This window comes from Macrobrachium nipponense, chromosome 37, assembly GCF_015104395.2.
Source record: "Macrobrachium nipponense isolate FS-2020 chromosome 37, ASM1510439v2, whole genome shotgun sequence".
NCBI classification, from domain to species: Eukaryota; Metazoa; Arthropoda; class Malacostraca; order Decapoda; family Palaemonidae; genus Macrobrachium; species Macrobrachium nipponense.
The window spans coordinates 23629494-23652480 of record NC_061097.1 but is presented as its reverse complement, the minus strand read 5'-3'; the positions used below and the strand labels follow the sequence as shown (position 1 = coordinate 23652480).

General features: G+C 36.8%; 1 long non-coding RNA gene across 1 annotated transcript in view; it reads left to right on the top strand.

Moving 5' to 3' along the window:
- Positions 1 to 1915: 1915 nt before the first annotated feature.
- LOC135208942 (uncharacterized) overlaps positions 1916 to 22987 on the top strand; it is a 37544-nt gene continuing 16472 nt past the window's right edge. The window contains exon 1 of the long non-coding RNA XR_010313248.1: positions 1916 to 2885. This is a non-coding gene — a long non-coding RNA (uncharacterized LOC135208942). The remainder of the gene's footprint in view (positions 2886 to 22987) is intronic.

Genomic DNA, 22987 nt, shown 5'->3' with positions numbered 1-22987 from the left:
CGAAGCTTACTTCCTCTAATGCAGAAACTGTGTAAACAAGAAAAAAAGATTAAAAGTTACAAAAACTGTAGAACATTGTGTTCTGCGTCCTAGTCTAAATTCCTTTCTGTATTAATTTTCTAACTGTCAGTTACACAGCTCACCTGTTGCAATTTGGCTCTGCTCTTAATTGCAGGAACCTCTCTGGCTTTCGTTGGCAGTGATGCACTGTGCTAATAAAAGGTAAAATTGTAGTGGATACCATTTAAGAATTGCATTTATACATACTTACGCGTCTAGAAATGAATTTGCAGCTATGCTAGTATGTGAGTTTTAGAGAAACAAGGGGAAAATGCAAGTCCTTTTGATAACTTATATTCTGGTGTGAAAAGGAAAGCATCCCTAGAAATGTTGATAAAGAAAAATGTTAATATAAAAAAATGTCCTTTTTCCTTATTCAGAATAGACCATAAACAACCAGGGTATAATTCATCAGGGCAGTAAGAATACAAAGGACATTTTTATTCCTTATTCCTTATCGATGAGCCGTGTACACAACCCCCCCCACACACACAATATATATATATATATATATATATATATATATATATATATATATATATATATATAATTTTTGTGCGTGTAAATATGTACGTATTTCGAATGAATTTCACGACCAATAAATATATTTATCATGCTTCTAATGAAATATTGTACGTGTTTACAGTCATTTAATTATAATTTCATATTCTCACTGGCACATTTCTGCAGGTCAGACCAATATAAATAATAAGGTAAAGGATACTGTAACATGTTTTCAGTATTTAAAACTTTAAGAGCAAATTTTCATTTGCAAGTGCAAAGGAAGTGCCATTCTTAGCAAAGTTCCACAGGATTGCAAAAGACTAATTCTCGGATGAAAATGCTTCAAGATGATCTCATTAATATTATAGTTTGGTCGATTGCAATTGCCACCATGGTCTATAAACCTTGACTATCTCTAGAACTTGGAAGTTACAGAATAGAAGAAAAAATCAATTTAATCTTTCCCTTCTCGTCCCTTTTCTCTCCTTACTTTTCTTTAAATAAGAAAAGTTAAAGCTGACCTGCGTGGTGACGAGATGGAGAATCTACGACGCTACTGCTTCTGTGTTTTTTTTTTTAATGAAATCGGAAGCACTGATTCCCTACACGTACAAAAAAATGCACCGTTTGCTTAATTTTTCTTTCCCCCCAGTCTGGATGTCTCCTCCCTCCTATCCGGTCCTAATTCCCTTCCAATACGGCCCCCCCCCCTCCTCCGCTAAAAGACCCGCCTTCTCCCAATGTCGCCTTATCATCACTGTCTCCAACTTCTCTCTTCAACTTCTCTATTTTCTTTAATCTTTCCTCCTCCTTTAAAAAAAGGAATATCGCTTAACCTTTCTCTCTTCTGTTGTTTCTAGAGTTGTGCTAAAGCTCTATGCAACTATCATTCCTTGTGAGTGAAAGATTTTGGATTGTCCCTAATTACTCACAGCTCACAGAGATAGGATATCTCCTTGCCATGATTATTTCCTAAGGACTCTTTCCAAACAACAGATCATAATATTCATATGCCTTGTCCATGGTAAAGTACAGTCTTCAAGACGATTGTCCCAGCAGCTATAGAAAATATATAGTAAAAAAACATGCTAGAAAAAAAAAAAAAAAAAAAAAACGTCTACGATAACGATACCAAGTCGATGTGAGGCTTCTGCTAAAAAACCTCCAACGTAAATGCATTCGAAAATCAAATTATTATTTTTGTTATTTTATTTACTTTTGGTAGATTTTACACCAATATTTATAATTTTTATTTTTCGTAGTAAAAATAGTTTTAACCATTATCTCTGATATCACAGGAATATTGTTACAATTAATTCGAATTCAAATTATGGCAATAATGTTTACATCCACTCTCACTTGACAGAAAAAAAGTGTGAGTGGCGTCAGTCCATGTTAAGTTCGCGTGATTTAGTGTCTTATTCTGTGATTAATCTTGACTTATCGATCTGGAAGGCCTACGAAGAGGTCTATGTAATTGCAAAAATAAAAAAAGAACCTATATGCCTACGGTAAGATTGGTCATCTAGTGTATCACTGGTAGAAGATTAGGCCTAGGCCTATGGCGCAGTAGCACAACATGGAACCCATAGGTAGTAGGCTAGCCTATTATGGCTGGTAAATGTTAAGAAAGTATGAAGTTACCTTAGTATTAAAACTGTTTAAGCCAAGCTTCAAGAGTTTAAAAGTAATAAATAACGGAATTGCAAAGGAAGTCGGTGTGAGTGTCGAAGATTTAAAGGACAGAAATTAAAATCCTAGTTTAAGATGCTGATGGGGCAGATAGACTGAAGCGACGTAGATGCACAAAGTCAAAGCAATAATAATGAAAGCTCTGCTATGCATAGATATGCTGGTTCTAAAATGAAGCCGGAAAATTAATGTTGAAGTTGGCTACCTTTTTATAGGCTAGTACTGTCAGTTACCCTATGCTAGGTACCTAGGCCTATGAAATATAAACGAGAAATGCGAAACGTAGCCCTGGAGTCGGTTAGCCTAAAGAAGATTACAGGATGTGACTATTCTTACCATTGGGTCTATGGAATACCTAGATGAGGAAAAAACGAAAAATACCCCTGATATCTACTAGCCTAAAGAAAACTACAGAATGTAACTAGCCTACCTATTCTTATGATTAGGCCAATGAGAATGACCCAGAACTCCAACCAAAGAGATAGGCTAGCAAGATATTTTGATAGAAGGGTAAAATGACGTTTCCAGTTGTAACATTCTCATAACGGCCTCAAATATTGTGCAAGTTTCGAATTATGGAAGGAGTAATGTTCAACCAGGATACTTCAAGAACCTTCCCCAAAGACGGCGTAAGTGTTCCATTAAATTTTTCCAGTTGTAAACTTTTCATCGAGGTGTGTATACCTACCTGTTGAAATGTAGCTTTCATGGTTGTATTTGATTTGATTCTAACGAATTTGTTATCCTCCTACGTCATAAATGCTTCGTTAACCCATCACAACATGATTTAGGCCTATAACTATTTATCATTAATGGAATGCCGCCAGTAAGAGACATAAGTTTTTCGTCTGGGTGGGGAAAATTATGTTAAATAGCCTGATTACCAGGGAAGTAAAATTAATGCTTAAAAAAGTATTAATTCAGTGTAAATGTAAAATAAACATTTTAATAAGTTTATTGGTGATTTGGAAAATTTTAAAATTTACTTAACTGGCAAAGCATGGATAGCCTAGTTCACCCGTGCCTAACTGTAATGGGGAACTGATTGGGAAGTAAGGTTTTTATGGTTGAAGAATATGAAATTAGAAAAACTTATTGTTTGGAAGTTATATATTGATTTGTGTCCAACTTTTTGAAATTTTTCTGACTATCTTCTATTTTAAGTAATGTTGGACATTACAGATTGTTTTTGCAAACTACCTTCGTTGATGAAATTCCTACTGTATGTGACAATTGTTGGGTAATCCAGAGGGAAACCTATAATTTTTTGACGTTATCTTCGATTTTATTTGAGTTAGTAGGCAAACCACCCATATTTTATTTGATTTTGACCATTATTGTTGATGCAAACCATTTTTTTTTGCTACCTTATTCTTAACAGTTACAGGGTATTCCAGAGGGAAACCAGGGATTTTTATGATGGGGGTGGGTGGGGGAAGGTGGCGGACAAAAATGTGTTTAATTGCAAAAAGCAATGGTCAGAGCAAGTGCATAAATTAAAGGATTACTAGTTGGTAACAAAAAGGCTGTGCTCAGTTGGTAACAATGCCTCTAAACTTTTTAAAGTTGAGTGATATAGCAAAAGCAAGTACTACTAATAGGATGCATCCTAACCTAAACTAAAAATGCTTGGATTGAAAGCTTTACTCCATTTTAGTTGATCCTTGGAATTCTAACGCAACCTGAATTAAAAGTGCCATGAATCATAGAGTGAAATACAAGGATGCATCATACCCTAAGATAACCTTGTGCCCATACCCATCAAAGGGCTTTTCACTCCTTGCATGCTCTCCAACCTAGCCCAACAGTGAGCAGCATAAATCAGAATGGAATACAAGGATGCAATCTTACTTAAACTTAACCCAACCTAGGGTCTGGTGGTTGCCAGGTCCTAACTTAACCTACTTTGGACGCCCTGTACCTCCAACTTATTATGACCTAGAGTGCTGTAAATCAAAAAGGGTTATACAGGGATGTACCATAATCCAACTGGCAATTGGAGGAGGGAAATTCCCTGTACTTCCCAATATATTGCTTGCAGTTTAGCATATTCCTTTACAAATATTGGGAGGTAAGAGGGTGTGATTCACCTTTGGAAGAATTTTGGGAAGTCAGTTATCATGAAAAAAAGGATTACTCCACAATCTTCCAAAATTCATTTGACTTCCGTATATTTGATAATAAAATTTGCCAATGATGATATTACATTCTGTTGGCACTTCTTAACAACACAGTAGGTGCTAAAACATAGTAGGACACTGAAAACATCTGGAAACTGAACCTTCATAATTTGCGACTTTAATGGGATGGAAAATGGAAGAACCTGGAATGTAAGACATAGACTCATTAATCCTGTGATAAAAAATATGTAAGAGAAACTGTGTTCACGCACTACTCGTGTCAATATGAACGTGAGTTCATGTTCATATTGACACAGATAGTGCCAACAGAATGTAGTAATATCATTGGCAAATTCAATATCGAACATAAGAAAGTCATATGATTTTTGGAAGATTGTGGAGTAATCCTTTTTATTCATAATAAATGACTTCCCAAAATTCTTCCAAAGGTGAATCACGGCCTTTTATTTCCCATTTTTTTTAAAGGAATATGCTAAACTGCAAGCAATATTTAGGGAAGTACAGGGAATTTCCCTTCTCCAATTGCCAGTTAGGCTAAGATGTATGACCCTTTTTGATTTACAACACTCAAGGTCATAATTAGTTGGAGGTACAGGGTGTCCAAAGTAGGTTAGGTTAGGACCTGGCAACCACCAGACCCTAGGTTAGGTTAAATTTAAGTAAGATTGCATCCTTGTATTCCATTCTGATTTATTCTGCTCACTGTCCAGTTAGGTTGGGGAGCATACAAGGAGTGAAAAGCCCTTTAATCGATATGGCCCACTAGCTAGGTTTAGCTAAGGTTAAGATGCATCCTTGTATTTCACTCTATGATTTATGGCACTTTTAATTCATATTGAGTTACGACTCCAAGGAGTAACCAAAATGGGGTAAAGCTTTCAATCCAAGCATGCTGGTGTAGGTTAGGATGCACCGTTTTACTTGCCATTGCCATACCATTCAACTTTTCAAAGTTTAGAGGGATTGTTACCGATTGATCACAGCCATTTTGCTTCCAACAGTTAATCCTTTAATTTACTCAGTTCTGACCACTGCTTTTTGCAATTCACACAGGTAGTGTAGCAATTAGCTAGGTGGCCTGTGCACCAAATTGAGACTTTGAAAAGTCCAATAAATTTAATACATTCAATAGATGTTGGGCTCTTCATATTTCATAAGAATAAAACCACCTAAATTACCACAATTTAATTAGTGGTAATATAGAATGTTGTATTGTAGAGAAATTTTACTACTGTATTATGATGTTGACCAGGATGTGTACGGACATTACCTAATCATATCTTAACGCACTGTGGATTTTAACCACCAGCACCATATCCCTAACTAACCTTTCATAGCCTAACCCAACATGAGGTATTGAACTCTTCTTGGCTGGAGAAGGCTTTGCCTTCTGGACCCCTTTCCCACCTAACTTAGTTTAGGGTGCATAAGGTATAATAGGAATATATAGTATCTTGGTTACTTGTTGAATGTCAGATAGTTCAACAAGAGAACAAGTCTTGTTCTCTTGTTGAACATTCAAAATCAGTTGCCAGTACTAGTACCCAAGTCATTGCTGGTAAATTTCCAAAGGCAGAATTTTTTTTCTTGAATACATACTTTTCCACATCAGTAAAATTCATTTATAGCATAAACACCTCTTTTGTTAAAAAATACAATAAAGCAGCATTATTCTTAAAGAATCTGAAGGAAATTATGAAACATCAATTATGATGCCTTTGGAAAGATTTTTTTAGTAAAAAATTGGGAGATCACTATTATGTGATGCAAAAATTTTGTGAAACTAACACCACCAGGGAGTATAACAATAAATATTCATATTGTTAGTGGAGTTATGAAAGGCTTGGTCATTGCTTAGTGTGTCATAATTACAAAGAAGATAAGTGCAATAATATGACCAAATACACCAATTGAAACTCTACCTAATAATATGGTGTGCTATGTTAACAAAATAAAAGTACTATTTACCACACCCTGCCCAATACCTTACACCTTGCCCAATACCTTACACCCTGCCTAATACCTTAGTAACGAGGCTATACATCATTGGCAATTTTGGGATAGAGGAAAAATTTCTCTGAATTGTTTGAAATACTTGGTAAACCTGATTATAGGGTTATAACAGGGCTGTATAGCAATAAAACCTAGCCTAACTTTGGGTATTATGCCCTACTTTTAGTCATTGGCCAATGAGTAAATGTCATAAAAAACATCATGATATATAGAGCTCAGTATTATTCTGACATTTGTCAACCAAACAAAGAATATATTAATTTTGTCACCCTTCCAGTACCTCAGCATCTTGGGTATACAATACATTAGTCACTATTTTGGTACAGAGGAAAATTGTTTTAGAACACTCAATAACCATATTTACCCTGTCTGATCCTGGTGCTGTTATGAGTATCTTAGTGTTAGCCTCATTTATTGTTAGACATGGGGGAAGTATAATAGTAGAACTTGAAAGAAATGACCCTGGTGCTGTTTTGAGTAATTAGTACTAGTAGCCACATTTATTGTTAGACAGGAGGCCATTATAATAGTAGAACATGAAAGAAATGTTTTAGGAGACATGGTATCACCTTGGAACAAGCACAGTTTGGTTAATATGTGCACTTATATACTTGACTATGGACGGGAGGGAGTTATTACCAGAAGGGTTACAGAAGTATAAATAGTATATCTGGATTATCGCAATAATTGCTTTGCTATATTTCTGAAGGGGTTTCTGAAACTTGCGGATGGGGGTTTTGCGGTTCTTTTTTATTATATTACTCTTATGGGGTTTTTACTTTTTTTTTCTTTTTTTTTTGTCCTAGCTTTTCCAAAAAAGCTACAGATAATCAATCACCTTAGAGGGTCTGGGTTATTTTTATTTTTTAGCAGGGAGGTCATGTAATGTTTAAATTTTTCACAGTATTGAATCAAGAATTAGGTTTTGGTAACGTCTAAAGGTATTATTATAATTTAATTAAAGAAGGAGGTTGGTAATGAAATCTTGAAATGGTGGGTATGGCTGTATATTTTTTTTATAATATTGTATGCTTTAGAAAAATTTATATTAAATTTTACAAGGGCTGCATTTTGTGTGGAAAGGGTACTCTTGTTTCCTGTTTGCATGCTTTGCACAGAGTTTGAGCAAACATTTTATTTTTACTCGAAAAATATTGAAGAAAAAAAAAAGATTGATTTTGCCACATTTAATAAAATGTAATTAAAATTACTTCTTTCTGGAGAGAAGGTTAGATGAGATTTTGTGATGGTGAGTGGGTAATCTGTTTAATGTTTGTGGGTCGGGGTAGTGTTTCATATTTTACTTGAAAACTTTGAGGAAAAAATGTATTTTGTCCTATTTGAAAAATGAAATTAAGATTAATTTTTTATTTTTATTTATTTATTTATCTTTTTTTTTTTTGAGAGAGAGAGAACAGTGGATGGGATTTTGTTATGGTGAGGGGATATTCAGTTCAGTGTTTGTGGGTGGGGTTAGGATGTTTAATTTTTTTTGTTTCATCAGGTGATAAAATCTTAGGTTTTCATCACTGTAGGTACCGTTCCTTTGTAGGTACAAGAAAGCTAGTTAATTGTTGTAGATCGTTGAGAGAATAGACAAATGGAGGGCTGTTATTTTTTCTTATTTTCATTATTATGAAGTAAGCACAGATGTACCTTTAGTTCGGAATATGAAACTACAGAATACCAATACTTATCCCAACCCTACGGTGAAGGACACGAATTGTGAAATAATTTTAGACAAAATTAAGGAGTGCATAAGTATACTTACTTGGTTCCATTAGCTGTCACGCAGTAATAATCCAAGATATCAATGGTTATTGCGTATTGCATGTGAATAGATTTATCTATGTAATAAAAGAGAAATTGTGAAAATACTTCATCTGCCGTAACAGCCAGCTTTGAAAAGTGGGCCCTCGGGAGGAATATACTTGTTGGATGCTTTGGTAATTAGTAGATCGGAGAGAGAGAGAGAGAGAGAGAGGAGAGAGAGAGACGAGAGAGAGGAGAGAGAGAGAGAGAGAGATGAAAATGGAAACGCGACAAATAGAGTGGTGTAAGACATTCATGAAGGGCGGGATTGGAGACCCAACGGCTGTAGTAGTGATAAGGTTTTACTTTCATGGTTTTTTTTGTGATTTTAACTTTTAATAAGGTCAGTGGAAGTGTCTGTAGGCTGGAAGTGGGGAAGGAGGACATTATTGTTAGGGGGTAAGACAGCCGTGAAGGGGAAGGTTTCGAAACCCAACAGCTGTAATAGTAATTAGGTTTTGTTCTTTTTTTGTTTTTGTTTTTTGTTTCTCTAACTTTTAGTAACAATGGAATTGTATGTAGGCTGGTTATGGGAAGCAGGGAAGGTGGACATTATCATTGTTGGAGGAATCTTAACTTTGAATGCATTGGAACTTGATTGCGCTTAGAGAAACGGAGCTTAGCGACACGAATACAAATGAGCAAACTCAGAGGCCGAATAAAGACCGCTTCTCTTTTCATGTTGTCTGTTTTCTGTCTCTAAAAAGATCATAAGGCTTCCCATTCAAGGAGGAACAATCAGTCAGTTCACTGGATCCCGAAAAGAAAAGTTCCTCCTCCTCCTGGAGTATACTTCAAGTTTTTCATTCCACATTCGTACGTTTTCTTTCATTCCTTTTCAGTTTTCTGTAAAATAAAACTACTGAGATGGCTGTTTGCTCGTCCCGTCCGCACTCTTTTTGTCTGCCCTCAGATCTTAAAACATACTGAGGCTAAAGAGCTGAAAATTGGTATGTTGATCATCCACCCTCCAGTCATCAAACATACGAAATTATAACCCTGTAGCCTCAGTAGTTTTGATTTTATTCAAGATTAAAGTTAGCCATGATCGTGCGTCTTGCAATCCTATAGGACAGGACACCACCGGGCCGTGGCTGGAAGTTTCATGGACCGCTGCTCCTACACAGTTTGCATGCTTTTGGCATTCTTTTTCCTCTTGCATCAATTAGTATCTTCACAATGTTCACCTTATTCATTTTCTTTGTCGGAATATGTTGATTGATGTAAATTTTCTTTATGAGTCTCTTGACCACTTGGATTTTATTTGGAACTTCTTCAATTATTTTCAAGAGGTTTTTCTGTTGATTTGTTCCAGTTTGAATGATCATATCCTTCTAATATGTCTATGAATGCTTTTGTATCTTTTTGATTAGGGTTTTTGTTGATCTCATAGATGAGAAATGCCAGAGAGAGAGAGAGAGAGAGAGAGAGAGAGAGAGAGAGAGAGAGAGAGAGATGTGGTCAGTTCTGGTTGTTTGGTTGACAGCTGAGTCAATCATTCACGGACCAAAGCAGGAGACAGATGAGAGTACTGATGGAGACATAGACATTCCTGGCGAACAGATTTCCCCAAAGCTCTGCTGCAGGATACGGAGGGATGGATTCTAGTCTTGGAACAGCGGCGTAAATATGAGATCATTTAAAACTGAATTCGAATCCAGGTTATAGAAAAAAGTTATGATAATCTTTCCTAGATAGTGACCACCAGGGGTTTTAACCCGTTTTGTATCCACCTTTAGGCGTGTTTAGTACAAGCCCGATGGGGTTCACCGTATAAACACAAATAAAAGACTGTAAATATTATACAAAGATAATGACCCCCCCTCCCCCCGCCCCACCAAGAAATATAGTGAATTTTTCCCTTGTGACTTTATTAGCAGCCACTATAAATTAATGTGATTTTCCTACCCAAAATTGTGACTTTTTTTTCTGTAACTTTTTTTTCATGTTACTTTATTACCGATCACCCAGAAATCAAACCTACCTTTTATCACAGCTGATTTCCTGTATTATTCTATATGAATAAAAAATTAAAATAAAGTCTAGACTTGCTTCTCGTTTCAGTATCACTTCAATTTACAAAATGAACATTGATGTTCATGACATGATTTAAAGTTGCAGCATAACTGAAACTAACACATTTCTACGACCAATCTTTATGAAGAGCAAATAGTCATGGCAATAAATTGCAATGTATCCTCTGTTCCATTGCAATCAACAGCCCAGTGCAACTTTTCTACTGCTTGCATGGCTCGGTTAATCAAATGGATAAGATCAAGTACGCAGTGATTAACGTTTTACATATTCGAAAATAATGCTCAATATATGAATTTCTCCTCTATTCGCGACCTTCAGCAAAACGAGCGGTGCTTTAGTGCTATAGCTCTTTTCATCATACTTTAAAGGTCATTCACTTTCAGTCAAAGTTTATCATTCGAGCTTCAAAGCGCACCTCACGCTCCTCTCCCCAAGACCTATACTACCAATACACTACCTTAGCTACTACGATGCCTTTGGCCGTTTGGAGCTCGGGTAACCCATGATTCATAGAACATTGTACTCTATTAATCCAGGGGTAACTGTCTGTGTGTGGACGGACACACGGCTATTGGTTAACTGAAATGGGTGGAATTTGTTGCCTCGTCAGTTCAAAGGAGCTTTTTCTTATATATATCCACTCGACCTTACCACACAGCTCCTTCTATTCAGTGACGGGTTTTCCTTTTCATGCCACTCACTGATTAGAGCTGGGATGAATTGGCTCTCCGTCAACAGCGAAATGACCATCAATTTTCCCCCAGGCGCTCTCTGCTTGATATTTCATGGGAGGGAGCCATAACGAGGCAATAAATATCCGAGAATGATGGGGAAAAATTGGAAGGAATGAACTTTGTCTTAAAATTGCATTGCAGATATGATTAATCTAAAACCGATTCCAAATCCATTTTTTTCCCGCTTGGTTGATCTTTGATAAACGCTACAAGAATTGGAAAAAACCTTAAATTCACGATATGCTACCAGTTCTATTGTCACTTCAACTTACAAATGAACACAGACGTTTCTCTACATGATTTAAAGCGAACGGAATTCCTAAATTGAAGATGAAACTAACCTATATCTTAAAACATTACTTAAACTATCTTGAAACCATTTAAGCACCTAATAAATTCTGCATAGAAATACAATTAGCTTTAAACTTCTTTTTAATCAACTAGCTATATGCGATATTACTTACCAGTTCGATAGCTTAGGCCATCAAATACATAAGACCAAGTGCTTAAGGTCATAAACGTAGACAGTGTAAACAATAAGAAAATCCCTTGTTAACTATCTACTTTCCTCAATAAAGCAAGCTATGGACCTGTACGAACACCAAATTTACTACTTTTAGTTTTCTGTAAAAGAAAACTATTGCATCGGCTTCGTCTGTCCGTCCGCACTTTCTTTCCACCCTCAGATCTTAAAAACTACTGTGGTTAGAGAACTACAATTTGGTATGTTCATCATCCATTCTCCTATCAACAAACATACCAAATTGAAGCCCTCTAGCCTCAGTAGATTTTATTTTATCGATAGTTAAAGTTAGACATAATCGTGCGTCTGACAACGCCATAGGACACTAGTCTGTAGCTGAAAGCTTAATGGGGCACGGCTCATACAGCATTATACACTACAGACAACTCGATTGCCTTCGGCGCATTTTTTACTTGTTTACTGTTGTACTACTTACACGATAATTACCTGTCTGTTTCAGTATTATCATCCAGCATTTAACTACGCACTTTACACCTTACCCCTGACCTTATTCCAATTTCCTATCCTACCCACCACAATATCTTGTCGTTGAGACTTTAGGCTTCGTGAGTGGGCGAATACTGGTTCTATTTGGCTCATTGAAATGGATGTCATATTCGTTGGCTCGTCGGATTCAAAGGAGCTTTTTTAAGACCCATTCGCCGTTACCACAAAGCTCCTTCCTATTCAACGATGGACATTCCTTTCATGCCCACACACTGATTGGAGGTGGAATGAATCGCCCCTTCACCGACAATGAAATGACCAAACATTTTCACTTGGCTCTTTCTGCTTCCTGTTTTGTGAAACGCCAAGAAGTAGAACGAGGTAATAAATACAAGAGAATGATGGCAATATCATCACCACCAAGCGAGAGAGAGAGAGAGAGAGACCTCACTCCTCTACAGCCCAGTGACCCATCCTATTTCCCCATCCCACGCACCACAATATCTTTGCCGTTTAGTCGGCTTATTGGAATGGATCTCATTCGATGGCTCGTTCGAATCAAACAGTTCCTTCCGCTCAGTGAAGGTCTGTCCTTTCATGCCACAGCTGATTACCTGAATTGTTCCCTTCGTCAACAGTGAAATGACCGTGAATTTTCACTTGCCGCTCTCTGCTTGCTCTTTTATGAAAAGTAAAGAACCATAATGAGGTAATAAATATCCGAGAATGATGATGGTTATCACATCACTGAGGAGGAGAGAGAGAGAGAGAGAGAGAGAGAGAGAGAGAGAGAGAGAGAGAGAGAGAGGTGACTCACGGAAAAACTTGAGAATGCAGGAGAAAAGCCTTATAAAAACTGAAGATTATAATGGCAAAAGCAAAACGACAGTATAGAGAGAGAGAGAGAGAGAGAATGCTGACAAACGTCTTTGCGCTCATATGCGAGTGCTTGGATCTTGCCTCGCCTATATTTTTATCTGAAATCTTGAGGCATTTCTGACCGAAATATAATTACAAACAAGATAGACTTGACAAACATATGGGTTAAGACTCGTTCAAATTCATACCAGTGTAGCGTACATCTGTTGTTGGAGCTTCAGCACTAAAGCTCTGTCAAAGTTTTTGTAGTGACTGCCAACACGACTGTAAAAGTTAGGGAGCTGTTTCACAGCGCAGTCACATTTGTTATGAATAAATAGTTAGGAGAGGGTGGAAGAAAGATAATATGAACGGAGGTACAGTAAGAGGAATGAAAAGTGTTGCAGCTAGGGGGGCGAAGGGACGCTGCAAAGGACCATAAGTAAAGTCTACGGTGCACCGCGTGAGGTGCACTGACGACACTACCACCCTACTGGGCTGAAAAACTGTAGGCATTATTAACTTGAGGATAATTTTGCAACAGCAGGAGTAGACTGTCCAGGGACACCCCCCCCCCCCCCCCAAGCCCCCTTTTTTTTCCAGAAGGCTATTGCAGATAAATGTCACATCCTTCAATGGTATTATGGCGCACAAAGCTTTTGCGATGGAGAGATTTCCCTCGGGTCATCCGATAACCGGATCATGTAAGGATGATGTACGTACACTGTCCCCCCCACATCATCGTCACTTATCTATTCTCTCTCTCTCTCTCTCTCTCTCTCTCTCGCTCTCTCTCTGGTAAGCCTCGTTTGATTTTTCAATATTATCAACATGAAAGGTTTCTAGCGCTTAACCTTACATTAACTGTAATATAAATAAATAAATAAATAAATAATAATAATTATAATAACAATTATAATAACAATTATGATAATAATAATAATAATAATAATAATAATAATAATAATAATAATAATGAATAATAATAATAATAATAATAATATTTCTTATTAGAAACCCCGCTCTTAATGCTAAGAATTTCTTGCTGGAATTCTTTTATATTCTAGAAATATCTATACCAAGAATTTCAGACTGGATTTCTTTTTTATTCTTGAAATATCTACAAAACTCGAGTTCCTGGGAAGGTGGAAATCACATGAGTTATGCGCAATAAAATTCAGCTGAGATATTACCACTAAATAAGTGACAGTAATAAGCTGGCCACGATGGGACGGGACAGCAATCACTTTTTGAGAAGGAAAAAAAAAAAAAAAAAAAAAAAAAAGGACATGGATTGGGAGGGGGAAGGGGGGGGAGAGGGGGTTGTTTTTCAATCATATTCGTGGTGGTATTTTGGGACCTGCAATTGCCTACTTTGTTCCTCTATTTTCGAATTAATTCATGTATATATATAAGTGTATAATATATATATATATACATACACACACACATATATATGTATATATATATATATATATATATATATATATATATATATATATATATATATATGTATGTATGTATGTATATGTGTGTGTATGTGAACTGTATATATATAGGCTTCGAAAGAAAAGTAACAGAGCGCGTTATCAGTAGAAGCCCACCCACCGAGTTCAGTCGCTAATCTTACTTCGCAGCCAGACGAAAAAAACAGATTGGGTGGAAAATATTCCGTCTGGGAAAACTTCCTTTGACGTCGTTTTGAAAGAAAGGGGACGGGGTGGGGTGATCCCCAGATAAAACTCCAAAAGTTAAAAACAATTCCACGATTTCATGCGAAGGGTGAAGCTCCTTTGAAAGGAGTCGCAATTAAACGGACATGAATGAGATTCGGCGACTTATTTATTGAACCGCCTTTTAATTTGACCTTTTCACTTTTCTGTATTGGCTAACTCGCTTCAGAAGGCGTCCGTGTTTAAACCGAATTCGCCTACTTTTTCTTCTATCTTCGAATTTTCGAAGTCGGTCGTATACTTAGTTCGAAGAGGAATATATATATATATATATATATATATATATATATATATATATATATATACTATGTATATGTATGTATGATGTATGTATATATATACATACTTATATATAAATATATACATATGTCTGTAGGATATCTTAAGCTCTAAATGATTAATTGATTTGCATACGGAAATGTATATCATCGTGATAATCGCGCAGCAATATTGTATTAATCACTGATAGAACGACAAGACGAACGAAGTTTGGACGTTTGTCATTTGTCTAACTGTGATGGAAGATGAGGATGAAAACCTCAAACATGATTAATTATTCCTCATTCATTTATAATCCCAAACCCAAAACAAGGGACAAATCCACTTCCTTCATTATAACGGTCGTGGGTAGATAAGCTCTCTAACGCTTCCAATCTGATCATAAAACTTGTAAAAAATGCGCCGGTTTCTCGTGGCGGGCAATCGACTTTTCTGTACAGCGTATAATCAAGGCCACCGAAAATAGATCTTATCTTTGGATGGTCTCGGTATAATGCAGTATGAGCTGCGCCCATGAAACTTTCAACCGTCGCCCGGCGGTAGCCTGTTTTATGAGTTGCCGGGCGCACGATCATGGTCAACTTTAACCTTAAATATATTGACAACTACTGAGGCTAGCAAGGCTTGTAATTTAGGACGTTTGATGAGTGGAGGATGGATGACCAACACTCCAATTTGCAGCCCTCTAGCTCGGTAGCTTTTAAGAACTGAGGGCGGAGAGCAAACGTGTGGATGGACAGGTAAAGCCATCTCAATAGTTTACTTTTAGGGGAAACTAAAAAGCGTACACAAAACGAATAAGCCCCATTGAAGCGAAACGAAAATAAAGAAACAAGCAAATATTTTACAAAAAGTACGATATACAAACCAAGAGAAAACCTCTACAAAAGTAATATATACAAAAGAGAAAAAAGTACTCAATACAACGAAGAAACTTATGCTCGAATGACTTTGTATATATTAAAAGTCAATTTCTAAATGTTTTATTTCTTACTTTTAATTGAATCGTTTGATCTGCTTGGCTGGTTTCAATAAAAAGTTTAATTCCTACAAACTTCACCAAGTGGATATTTCTTTCTATAATATTTCCAATTAAGAGTTTATTTCTCACTTTTATAAAATAATTTTGTTTTTTATTAACCCCACTGCTAACAAAGAAACAGTCTTCGTATTCTAGTAATTATATATATATATATATATATATATATATATATATATATAATATATATATATATATATATATAATGCATGTGTGCTCTTTTGGAGCGAATTAATTTTTTTTGTTATGTATGTATGTGTATCTATATATACATATATATCTTGAATAATATATATATGTATTATATATATATATTATATATATATATATATATATATGTGTGTGGTGTGTGTGCTGTGTGTGTGTGTGGTGTGTGGTATACAGATCTCATTGCTATTTCTTGCAAACGCTGTAATATTAATTCACTCTGAAAGTGCAGCCATATACAAGGTGTCCATAAAGTCCCAGTACCATTACAAGTATTTATTACCCAGAATGGTACTGGGACTTATGGACACCCTGTATTCTATCGATCTATGTAAAATATAAAAAAAAAAAAAAATCCCAAAAAGGGCAAAACCATCATAGGTGCTGCATGAGACTGAACAGGGCACTCTGAAGTTTAATTGGTTCGTTCCAACATTTAGACGGATTTTTCACCACTTCCAAAATGGCTCTGGGAGGAGTCCTTTGAAAAGGGGCGATTGCTGTTAAGTAGTTATGGCTGTCTTAACATACATTGCTTTATTAAATGGCGGAAAAAATGACGCGAGTATAAATTACATAAAAAATTCTACACATACTGAAATCGCTACATTCCCAAACATCCCTATAATCAAATAAGCGATTTCTTTCTAACTTTTAATTAAATGGCTGCTTCCTGCTTGTGCATTCTTTGCATTGCCTCCTACCTCCACCAACACCCTCCTAAACCCGCAACTACCCGGCCCCCTACTCCCCCGAACATCACCCCCGTCACCCTCAACACCAGCCAGACCTCATGGGAGATATTCCTTGAGGCCGGTCGTCATTATGCAGAGCGATGCAGCAGAAATAGAGCGGCAGACCGGACCGTTGAGATACAACGAACGAGATACCGACTGTAACCCCTACTGGTATTTAGGAGTAGACTTGTAAACTGTGAAACTGACCGTCTGCCGAAATTATATGGGTGGCTTACTTAACAAGCATCACTAATTGCTCGTTAGATTTTTGGTCTAGATCCAATATATGAGATACCAGATGAAACTAATATATAATATATCTGCAGACTCTACTGATTATGAATGACCAGTGACAGACATTTGGAGGGTGGGTTCCCCCTGACAGACGCAGTGAAAAGGGGGGGTTAATTGGATCTAGATCCAACTTAATAGATACCGAGTAAAATTTTCACTACAATAGCACTGCACATCCTAGAATACTGTGATGGTAATGCCAGACATTTTAGTGGGTGGTTACCCCCAGACAGACACCCCACAACGAGTGGGGAGGGGGAGGGGGAGACAGGATTTGCATCTAACATGGAGATACCAAGTAAAATCTGTACTACAATAGTTCTGCACATCCTAGAGTACTGTGGTGGTAATGACAGACATTTTAGTGGGTGGTTACCCTCTGGCAGACACCCCACAACGAGTAGGGAGGGGGAGACAGGATCTGCATCCAACATTGGAGATATAAGTAAAATTTGTACCACAATAGCACTTCATATCCTAAAATGCTGTGATGGTAATGCCAGACATGATTGTGGGTGGTTACCCTTTCACAGACATAACCTACGATTGGAAGGGAGAGGTGGGACACCTTGAAATATTCCAAAATCTATCATAGGCAATATTAATATTAGAAATATGGTAAATGTCTGAAAATCGTGAGCCTGATAAAAGTAAAAAGGCAAAAATTCAAGAAATATTGTGATGTTTCCAGGATAAGAATTACTGCCGGAGTTAGTTTTTTAAAATTCCTATTGAAGTATGGAATATTTCACTTCATTAATTCCATCACATCTATATAAATACTATGTGTGAGACTTCCTAGCACTATCCTTTGGTTTGGAGTTATTACTTCACACAAAGTATTTTATCTGAATGGGAGGGGGTCACAATTGGCAACAGCTACAAGTATGTGTGCTGGGCCATTTTTGAATAATCAAACCAGTCATATGGTGCCAATAATTAAACCAGTCATATGGTGCCACTCTCAGTTCCTCTAAAAAAAGAAATGTAAGATAAGTATTCTCGCTTTAATAGCGTCTTTGGTCATTTTCTTTTCTTGCCTATAGTTAGGACACTGCAGCCATGTCGAGGTTCGTAGCCCAACGTGTCTTACCATAAATGAATTGTTCTTTAGTTGCTGTTGGTTCGTGTGGATGAAATGAAATTTTTATCGGATATGGGAATTCGATTGATGTTAAGACCAAAGTCCCATCATAAAAGAGCCGTTTAAACACCCGCACATTCACAAAGAGATGATGTATCACAACACAAATAATTACTGGAAACGGAAATGTGAATGAATTGTTCAGGATAAGCTAACTATAAAGATTAAAACATTTTACCCGATTTTATTCCCCCTCCCGAAGTGACGATCATACAACTTGGAGCTCCTGACTCCCAAATTAAGTTGGCCTATAATATCATGTCAGTTATCTAATAGTCCACTTATTTTCGGCTGCCTCACTCAAATTGATCTGTACACTATCACCAAGTATCAAGTATCATATATATTCAGGGAAGAAAATCTAAACTTAAATAAAAATTATACACAGTTTGATGTTTAAAGCCAGCCGAGTGCGTTTGTCTCTTAACTTCCCGCCGGCACGCACAGCCTATGTAATGTGTTTCAATACATTCTATCGATGCTGGCTTTGACGACCATTATTCGGCTAATTTTCTCCCTCCCTAGTAATATTTTTTTCTTTATTTGTTCATTATATCCATAGAGGCACTAACATCATATTATATCATCACGTCTGTTCAATGCAATTTACCATTGTTAATATGATTTATAATGCGTCTCCAACAGTCAAAAATTTGACACCCGAATGTGCAAATATGTCAGCTGTGTGCAAGGCATAGGGCGTCAATCACTGGAGTAGCGATCTCCCTGCCGAGAGTGACTTCGGAAGGCCATATTGAAAGGTCTCGGTCCAGCTCTTAGTACTATATTTTGTTACTATTACTTTTTTTAATCTTTATTATTATTATTATTATTATTATTATTATTATTATTATTATTATTATTATTCGACCCAATTTCACAGAGAAAAATTACCTTACGAAAACACACCTAAGCACTCCAACCATTGTGGTCAGGCCTAAGCATCTGCTCTTGGATCTAAGCAGTGTCAATCATAAATGGTTCCTGTGAAAATACAGGACTTTCTTTGCTCATGGTAGCGAAGCAGTAACTAAACAGTAATGTACAATCACTAACCACCAACACTCACAATGCACTTACTCAGTAAGCACTCACACTTGCATACATTCACTATACACACACACACACACACACACACACACTTAACATACACTCACACACACTCTCAATAACACAAAACACTCTGAATACCCAACACTCACTAGGCACTCACTATACACCAAATGCTCACTAAACACTTGAAATACTAAATTTACTAAATATTCATTATACCCCAAACATTCAGTAAACATTCCACTAACACTCACTTAATCCTAAACATTAATTAAACACTAAACATTCACTAAACCCCAAGCGCTCATTAAATACTAGCTTACCAAACCCTAAATACTTATTAAATACTAAACAGTGAATGAACATCCACTCATTAAAAACTTAATAAACACTTACATACTAAACATTTGCTAAACACTAACATTCACAAGACATTCACTAAACGCTCACTTAAAATTCGCAAAACTTTCACTAAAACCCTAAACACTCACTGAATACTTACACACTAAATATTCACTAAACACTACCATTCACAAGATATTCACTAAACGTTCACTTAACATTTACTAAAACCCTTAAGACAAAACATTCACTGAAAACTTACACAATAAACATTCTATAACATTCACTAAACCCTAAAGACTCAGTAAACATTCACTGAATACTGACACATTAAACAGTCACTAAACCCTAAACATTCATCAAACACTTACTCATAAACATTCACTAAACGCATACTCACTAAACCCTAACAATTCGCTAAACACTGACTCATTAAACATTAACGATAGAAAAAATTGACAATAGCACTAATTTTCATTCTTTGTTTTCTTTACATAATGCAAGGTGATAATTTTTTTTTTTGTCTAGTTTGCTCTTGTATTTATTCATAATCTTCTTGAGAGAATGGAAATGTTCGAAATAACTTGGTGTGTAGAGATGTTGTTTAAAAAACAGAGATCCTCTGTGTCCTTCCTCAGGCAGGTGTATTATGTCTGACGAATTTTACACCAGCCGAAAAAAAATCGACTATAGTAACAACAATATTCATTCATAAAACTGATAATACAAAAATGTATCCATGATTTCATTAGCATGAAAGTCAGTTGAAACCAAAAGAAGGTAGTCCTGCTTCGATAAAACAAACCGAGTAGGCTGTAGCACAGTTATTATGATCTGTACCCTGACTATAGCGTATATATTACATATGCATTACTATCTATTAATGGGGTGCGTAACTCTATTTAACAAATGTTATGTACATAGACATTTTACAGCAAGTAACTCTAATAACGATAAGAACTTTGCCAGTGGCAGTCTTCCAACCACCGCTACATTAATTTTCATATCGTAAACAAAGCTATAGCGAGTAGGGGAGACCGGGGCTAGTTGGCACACTTTTTACAATTTTTGTTATTGCGTATATAAAACAAACTTTTTGCAAAATTCTTACCACCATTGAAAAATATTACATTCGTCTTTATCATAGAGCAAAAAAATAATTGTTGTTGCTTTCAACATAAGATAACAATAAGCTTTAGAAAAAATAACTTTTCGTGCCACTTGCCCCACGGGGTAAGTTGGCACATTGATAATTAAAGGAAAATTACTACATTGCATTTAAATCAAATAGCAAAAACACCCTCTGAATTTCCAAAATACAAAATATAAGGCATTAGGTAGTTAACTTCAGATCATGCATCTAGTTGTAATTGTGGCAGGTGTGAAATAAATCCTCATCATAGTCTTCATGCTCCCACATGTTACATGCCCTGCACTGGACCCACACTTCTCCTGGCTTACCAAACATAGGCTCTCTTCAGCTGAGCTTTCTTCTGGATCAACAAGAGCAGTTCTTAAACTCTGGTAGCAACGCTGATGACTGATCTGAAGCCCATGTGTCTTTTCGGACATCTCTCAATCTGTTACATAACCACGCGTAAAACTCAAAATCTTGAAATAGTCTGTAATTCAAAGTTGAAATTCCATCAATCCTAAACCAATTGAAAACAGCAGAATAAGTGACAGCTAGAGGTAAAGCCGAGGAAACTTTACCAGGAATGTCACAGATGGGCATACTTGATCCTGGATTAACAGTCATCCACGAATCACATGCCCTGTTAACACATTTCTTCAGATGTCCATAAACACTAAAATCCAAGGACTGCAACTTGTGAAGGAAATGATAGGACACTACTCTCATTATCCTTCCAAAAATCTAGAAACAAAACGTAAATTATATAAATAAATAGGCTTACTAATGTTATCAAATAACGTGTGCCAACTTGCCCCATTTATTTTGAGCCAACTTGCCCATCCCTACCGTTTTGGTACAAAAACGATTACCAGTCCACACCAAGAAGCCTTGAATATGATATTGTTATGATACAATAAAGTTTGTTCATACTTACCTGGCATATAATATATAGCTGTATTCTCCGAAGTCCGACAGAATTTCAAAACTCCCGGCACACGCAGTGGTCGGCCAGGTGGTAGTACCCATTCCCGCCGCTGGGAGGCGGGCGTCAGGAACCATTCCCATTTTCTGTCAGATATTTCTAGTGCCACTGTCTCCTGAGGGGAGGTGGTGGGTGGGCACTTTGATTTATATATATCTGCCAGGTAAGTTATGAACAAACTTTATTGTATCATAACAATATCATTTTGTTCATGAACCTTACCTGCCAGATATATATATATAGCTGAATCCCACCTTTGGAGGAAGGGGGAGACAGACTCGGATTTTGGGAAACAATTCCATTTACATGATTGATATCTTGGTTCCTTACCTGTTAGCATAGCTGACTTCGTGAGTACCGTCGCACCAAGTCTGCTTCTGCTTTACTAGAGACTCCAGCAAGGTAGTGACCTGCGATGCTGTTGAGTTCTAGAGGATCTGTCAACGGGGCGTGACCACAAAACAACTAGATCCTACATTATAGACCTCCAATTTTTTGGTAATGCATTCATAGGGTGCCAGCAAGGACGTGACCTGTGTAGCTGGTGCGCTCTTAATGAACTGTCACGAGGAGCGTGACCACAATGTGACCAGATCATATAGGTGTTGATTAGACACCGAATGCTGTTAATGCTTCACTGGAGTGCCAGCAAGGACGTGACCTATATAGCTGGTGCGCTCCAGATGATTTGTCAACGGGTACATGACCACAATGTGACAAAAACTTTTACCCTATTATGAGGGCGAAGCAAAAACATTACCACCTGACCTAGCCTATCTGGTTAAACTTCGTATAACCAAGGCTAATGGAGGGAAGTCCGCCTAAGGCGGCCGACCCAAGGACCACAATAAACTAAACATAAATAAGAATAATAAACTAAACTAAAAATAAAATAAAAAGAAATAAAATTAAAAAGTCCAAACTAACATATTATTTCCTAAATGATAGGAAGAGTGCTACTCTCTGTACCCAATATAGTGTCTGCTGCGACATATGGGCCCAAAGAGCAACAGTTCTCGTATGTAGTCCTCACCTCCCGAAGGTAGTGAGAGGCAAACACTGAATTACTACGCCAAAATGTGGCATTCAAGATGTCATTAAGTGTCATGTTCTTTTGGAAGGCTACGACGTAGAAAATAGCCCTCACTTCATGCGCATTCACCTTCAACATTTTCATATCACTGTCTTGACAGGATGAATGTGCTTCCTTGATGGTGTCCC